A 6,865-nucleotide genomic window follows, 5' to 3' on the forward strand; every position below is an offset into this window, starting at 1 on the left:
CCTTCTCTCACAATTCTTCTCCATTCTTTTATATTTCTTTCTCATCATTTTTCTTCATTCTCTGATATTTCTATCAAATTAGTCTTCCATATTTCTTATCTTTCTAATTTAAAATTTATCATTCAATTATCTATAGATTTTTTAATTAAAATAAGTATGTATTTTTTTAATAATTTTATATTTGATCAAATTAATATAAATGAAAAAAATAATAATAATAAAATATTTTTATTTTATAGTTTTATCTATTTAATCGAATGAGATAATCTGTATATTAATATGAAGTTGTAGTCGTTTTTTATACAAATAAATTATAAAATATTTATAAATTTATGTCACATTATTTTATTATTTGAAATTAGTTAATAAATTTATACTTATAGAAAAATGGTAATTTATATATAAAGTAGTGGAACGAACTAAATTATAGATTTGTAGTGAAAAAACTTGAAGTTATATTTATTTTAGTAGAATTATATTATAGAAAAATTTTATAAATAAATAGCTGACATGTTTAAAAAAGTTTTAAATTGGGATGGAATACATATTTACTTTTATATGAATTTTTTTTGTCTATATTAAAAAATATAACATATTATTAATTGTTATTATACATTTTTATTATTTATGATCAGGTTTCAAATATAGATGAATTGTAATTATTTTTTAAAAAAATTATTATATATTTTGTTGAAATTTTTTTTATAAAGATAGAAATAAAATAAAAATAAAAAATTTAATAAATAAGTGCCTTCAATTTGTATATATATTTTTATTAAAAAAAATTTATAGAGATATTTAATGTGGTTAAATAAAAAAAAATTTTATAAATAAATGACTGAAATTTCTTCATATTTAATATTTGAAAAAATTTTGAGTTAAAATGAAATTGATAAAAATTAAATATTTACGTTTATATAATTCTTTTTTGTCTTTATTAAAAAATATAATATATTATTAATTATTATCATATATTTTTATTATTTACAATTAGAACAAATAAAACCCTAAGACACTCTTCTTGGACCTGACTTAAACACATAAGACCCAAATCTAATCACACACTAAAATAACACATAAGTATTAAAAAATAAGGTCAAAATATGGCCCAACACTCTAAAACTTAAAAGATAAAGTATGGCCAGAATACAAGGCCAAACAAAGCTAAAATAAAACAAATATTAAATAATAAAAATATAGCAAGCCCATCATAACAAAGCTGAATCATCACAAAAGCCTTACTTGATCTTCACTTTAGGCTTCCCTTTGTGTAGTTTTAGCTCATAGGTTTGATTAGGCTCCCTAAGCCTATGATTGCAAGTGTTGCACCAAATCTGTCTCATATGAGTTGAAGCACGCCCCAAATATATATGGATCATATGAATATGATTTTGAACTCCTTTTAGATCCATTTGAATGACATAAGTTTGCTCCACACCATTGTTAGAAATTTGCCCTATTGGATCCGTATCAAAAAGGCAATGCAAAAGGATTAGTGGCAGCCCCCATCAGCCAACCATGATATTGTATTCAGCATTTCTTGAGCAATTACAATATAAAATTTAAAAATGCCGATATGAAGGAGACTTTGCGCAAGATAAGTCAGTCATACAATTTTCATATAAACATATAATCTGTTTTGTGCCATTAATTCGTGCATGAAAAATTAATATTAAGTACTTATACTTTTTTACTTTTAGCTAATCAGAATCAGAAGCAAAAATTTTACGATGCTATGAATAAGATACAAGATGTCAGTCTCGAAATATTTGAGAGAGCCCTTAAAAGACCTTTAGAAATTTGGACATGATCACATGATGGAGGAAAAAGGTATAGATCCATGACTACAAATTCCATTGAATCTGTCAATGGGATGTTAAAGGGATTTTCGCATTGCTCGTCATAGCTATAGTTGAAAAAAAAATTTATCAGTGTGCTAACTACTTTAATATACGTTGCACAACGTATTTGGATCAAATGCAAATGGGACATACTTTTACACACGCATGTACAAAACTAATTCGGAATAATAAGATGAAAGCAACAAGGCATCGGGTGACACAATTTAGTAAAGAGACTTTAGTTTTTGAAGTTCTTACTAGTGGTACCTAAAATAAGCAAGTTGTGAAACTGATTGAAGGTAATGCACGTGTGCTAAATTTCAAGAGATGTGAATCTCATGTTCACACGTATAGCAGCTTGTCTATCTAAATCCATAGATTATGATTAATATGTTGATACATACTACACCTTGGAATGCACACTAAAATGTTATGATAGTATGTTCAATTCGTTAGGACATTCTAATTACTGACCAGAACCTGACCGTAAAAATCTAATTCCTGATATACAAAGAATTAGAAAAAAAGGTTATCTAAGAAGCAACAGAATTCAAAACGAAATGGATTAGAGGATATCAAAGGTTTCTTTGACATCTGAAAATTATTGTACTATATGTGAAAAGTCTGGTCATAATAAACAAATATATGCCATTAGGCATTGTTGATCTGTTTTATATTTATGTAATATTATAATTTCTCTATATTATTTCTAATAAAATTATATTTTGTAAATTTTTTTCTTAAATAATATATCAACGATATCTATAAGCAACAAACAATTGTACAACAATAAAAAATATAAGAAGAAGTTACATATTAGTAATAATAGACGGGTGATTGACAAATATAAAGATCCTCAAGGTCGTACTTGGTATGGCATTAAGAGGCATTTTGAAAACTTGTCGTGCTATGCTCTCATACAAAAAAGGGATACAAATCATATATTTGTAGGATATCTGTAATACCCGGCTGGAGTCCGGCATCGAAATTCTATTTTCCGGTGGAATCCAGGATGTCGAAACCCTCTAGAAGGGAAATTGATATGTTTTATAACTTATTTTAGTATGTTTTAATGTTTTAAGTGTAAAGAAAATGATTTTTTGAAAGAAAAGAACCAAGGAAGAATTGCCAGGTTCGGCCGCCGAAGGTGAAGTTCGGCCGCCGAACATGCATGAGTTTGGAATCACGTTAGGCCGCCGAAGGTGGTCTGGCCAGCCGCCGATAAAAGGCCCTAGGTCAGTGAATGGATAAGTTTTCTTCCATTTTCACGGACAGAGGTGAGACCATGATCTTCCTTGGGTGATCTTCATGTTTTCTTCAAAATCTTTCAAAGTTTTGATAAGTTTTCATGATTATTTGAAGGTTTTGAGCTAAAAACCAAAGTTTTGTAGATTGGAGACTTTGAGAGAGAGTTGCTCCATATCTCCACGTTAGGATCACCTATCCTCTAGATCTTCAAGAGGTAAGTGTAGATCCTTAACTGCTTTTCATGTTTTATGAAGGTTTTATGGAGTTTTATGGGTAGAGATGCATGTTTAGGTTAAGTTGAGTTTTTGGTTGATTTGTGGTCAAAGCATGTTTATGTGTTGAGTTGTGATGTTTGTTGGGGTTTTAAGGTAGTTTTGGACCCCTTTATGCATATACTTGAGTATATGTGTATTGTGGAGTTGTGGTTTGCATGTTTGAGAAGTTTGGAGGAAGTTTTGCATGAAGCAGAGTAGGGTTCTGCCTTACGGGAGAACCCAGTTTCGGCCGCCGAACATGCTAAGGAGGTTGTTTCGGCTGCCTAAGCTCGCCCCCGAAAGTTTGGACTTTCGGCTCTGGAGGGGGATTTCGGCCGCCGAAGGTGCCGCCGAAGGTTGGGGACTTTCTTCTCTGGAGAGGACTTTCGACAGCCGAAGTGCCGCCGAAAGTACCTGAGTTTCGGCTCTGGAAGGGACTTTCGGCCGTCGAACCTGCCGCCGAAAGTGCCCTGTCCAGCCTTCTTTTGCATGTTTTATGTGATTGTTTTAGGATGTTTTAGGGGGGTTTTGGGGAGATTTATAGAGTTGGTCTTGAGTTAGTTTGGTCCCTCATTGGAGTCCATCTGTGTAGGAACGGACCAGAGGAACCAAAGAGATCTGCAGTGAGCACTGCTTCAGAGTCAGCCAGAGGTGAGTGGAACTAAACTTAATCTTTTTAATTGAGAAATCAAATGCTTTTAGCATGTTTTATGCACCATGAATATGCAATAGGTTAATTGCATTAGAATTCACGAATATGTTGCATTGCATTCTATGTTGTTGATGTAGATGGATAGTGGATGATCCATTAGTCCCTGAGAAAGACCAGGTGCCCATTCTACGCCTTGGCACGAGTTTAGTATGTCGGGACTATTGGTGACACATTCATCCTTGCTGTGAATTGTCTGTGATATGATAGATTTCATATGAGCATGTTTATTAACATGTTTTACTATTCTACTCACTGGGCTAGTATAGCTAACCCCTCTCCCTTAACCCCAGTCTTGCAGGATCAGAGTTCAGAGGGAGTCAGAAGAGTACATGAAGAGTAAAGAGTGTTGTAATAGTATAGTGTGGACATGTATTCTTTGTAAAGAGATGTTTTAGCATTGTATAGAGTTCAGTAGTGTGCTTGACCTATTTGTCTTGTAAATCCCTTTTTGTATACATGGTTGGTGATGTACATGTGTTTTCTTGATGAGTATGAAAACCAGACTTAACATATTATCAGTGTTAACCCGTCTAGAGCAATGATGAGAGCTCTATGAAGGGGTTCTGTAGTACAGAGATAGTGCATGCACAGGTTGAGCCTTGGTTCAGAGCAAAGTTTTATGTTTTTACAGAAAATGTATGATCATGTATGGGATTTTACAGGTACTCAGAGAGCATAGTAGGCTTGCTACGGGTCTCGGCGACCTTAAGTAAATCTGGATCCTAGCGCCGGTAGCGGTCCGGTTTTCGGGTCATTACAGATTGGTATCAGAGCCCTAGGTTCATATGGTTGAACCTAGATAGAGAGTGTCGGGCTCATAAAGGTTATAGGAGGTCAAGCACAATAGGAAATCATGTCCACTAGGATAGGATGTTGAGTCCTGTCTATATGATGATGTGTAATGCCATGATTTATGCATGTGCATTGTTGATATGTGATGTATGCTTGAGGGTTCATGTGTTTCTACATGGACTATTTGATGCTAATGTGTTATGTGTTGTTTTCCAGAGTTAAGATGTGAGGAACTCGTCGATCTGCACGATTGACTGGAGTCCCACCAGTGAGTGAGGGTTCAGATGCTCGTCCTCCTGCGTTGCCAAGGGCAATGTCTCAGAGATCAAGTAGGGAGGGTACGTCAAGAGACCCTAGAAGGTCTTTTGACGAGAGCAGAAGAGGAACAGATAGAGGAGGGAGGTCAGATGAAATGAGGGAGGCTATGGATGTGGATCAGCAAAGAGAGGAAAGCATGGGTATGGGCAGTTCTGAAGAGGGTATGGGAGAGTCTCAAGGAGGCGCTCAGGCCTCGGGGTTTGGTTATCCACCCCACTATCCACCCTTTCCACAGGGCCCGGGGTATCCGATGGGGGGTATGTCGGATTACTCTAGCTTTACCCCATATCCTACCTACATGCCTTATATGCCTTATCCTCCTTTTTACCCACCATATCCCATGTATCCACCCTCACCTTTCCATCCAAGTCCAGCACACCCTGATCCCAAAGATATAGCACCTTCTCCACCACCAGAACCAGTAGCACCTGTTGTCCAAGCTCCTCAACCTAGCTCATCTGGGGGAAGTAAAGTGAAAATGACAGAGTACCTGAAGTTGGATGCTCCCAAATTCAATACGGGAGACGATCCATTTGAGTACCTCAGAACGGTTAAGATGATAACCGATGAGTTAGGAGCGGATGATAGCAGAGCCATTGAGATGGCGGGGTTCATACTGAAATGCAAGAAGGCTCAAGAGTGGTTCAAGAATTATGTGGACTCCAGGTTGGACAGCATGTCGTGGAGAGAGTTCGCCAATGAATTTGCTAGGTGGGCTTTTCCTGACAGTTCCAGGGAGATGAAAGTGATAGAATTTGAGCAGCTGAGACAGACGAAAGAAATGAGTGTAGATGAATACACAGACAAGTTCCTGGAATTGCTTCAGTATGTGGGTCAGGCTTATGACACTGACCAGAAGAAGGCAAGGAGATATACTATGAGACTTCATCCCAGGTATTCCTCCTTGATTCTTCCAGCAGAGAAAGAGAGTTTCCACTCTATAGTGGATGCAGCTAGGAAGATGGAGGCAAGTGCTATCATTCAGGGGACAGTAAAACAGCAAGTGGCACAGCCTTCGAGTTCTAAGACCCCCAGCGCAGCAGCTTCAGGCAGCAAGAAATGGGGAAAGGCAAAAGTGAAAAAGAACAAGTTCTGGAGCAAGATCAAGTCTGGTCTGGGAATGGGTAGTGGCTCAAGCTCTGGCATAGACAGTCCAGTATGTATGAGATGTGGGAGATCACACAGGGGAGTTTGTTGGTTGGGATCTACAGCCTGCTTTAAATGTGGGCAGGAGGGGCATTTTGCATAGGAATGTCCTAAGGCGACCTTCATGGCACCATCCCAGCAGATGACTTTTGGCAGTGTGGCTCAACTAGCAGCTTCAGCCATGCCGCAGAGTAGTGTCAGAGGTAGAGGGAGAGGGTCAGCCTCTTCTTCAGCAGCAGGTTCCCGAGGTGGAGGTCCGGTAGCCCCAGCACGGATCTTCACTGTGACTCAGGAGGAGGCAAACACGTCGAACACAGTGGTGTCAGGTAATCTCATCATTGGGTGTTCTGATGTGTATGCTTTGATGGACCCCGGTGCTTCTCACTCTTTTATTGCTTCGAGAGCCGTGGAGAGATTGGGTCTGATAGTCTCTAGGTTAGAGTGTCCTCTCTGGGTCAGTGGACCCAAATGTGACCCATCAGTGGCAGAGTTAGTCTGTTGTTTCAGTCCAGTGTTCATAGAGGGTAGAGGCCTTCCAGCTGACCTTGTGGTTC

Source organism: Manihot esculenta, chromosome 16 (assembly GCF_001659605.2).
Source record: "Manihot esculenta cultivar AM560-2 chromosome 16, M.esculenta_v8, whole genome shotgun sequence".
NCBI lineage: Eukaryota > Viridiplantae > Streptophyta > Magnoliopsida > Malpighiales > Euphorbiaceae > Manihot > Manihot esculenta.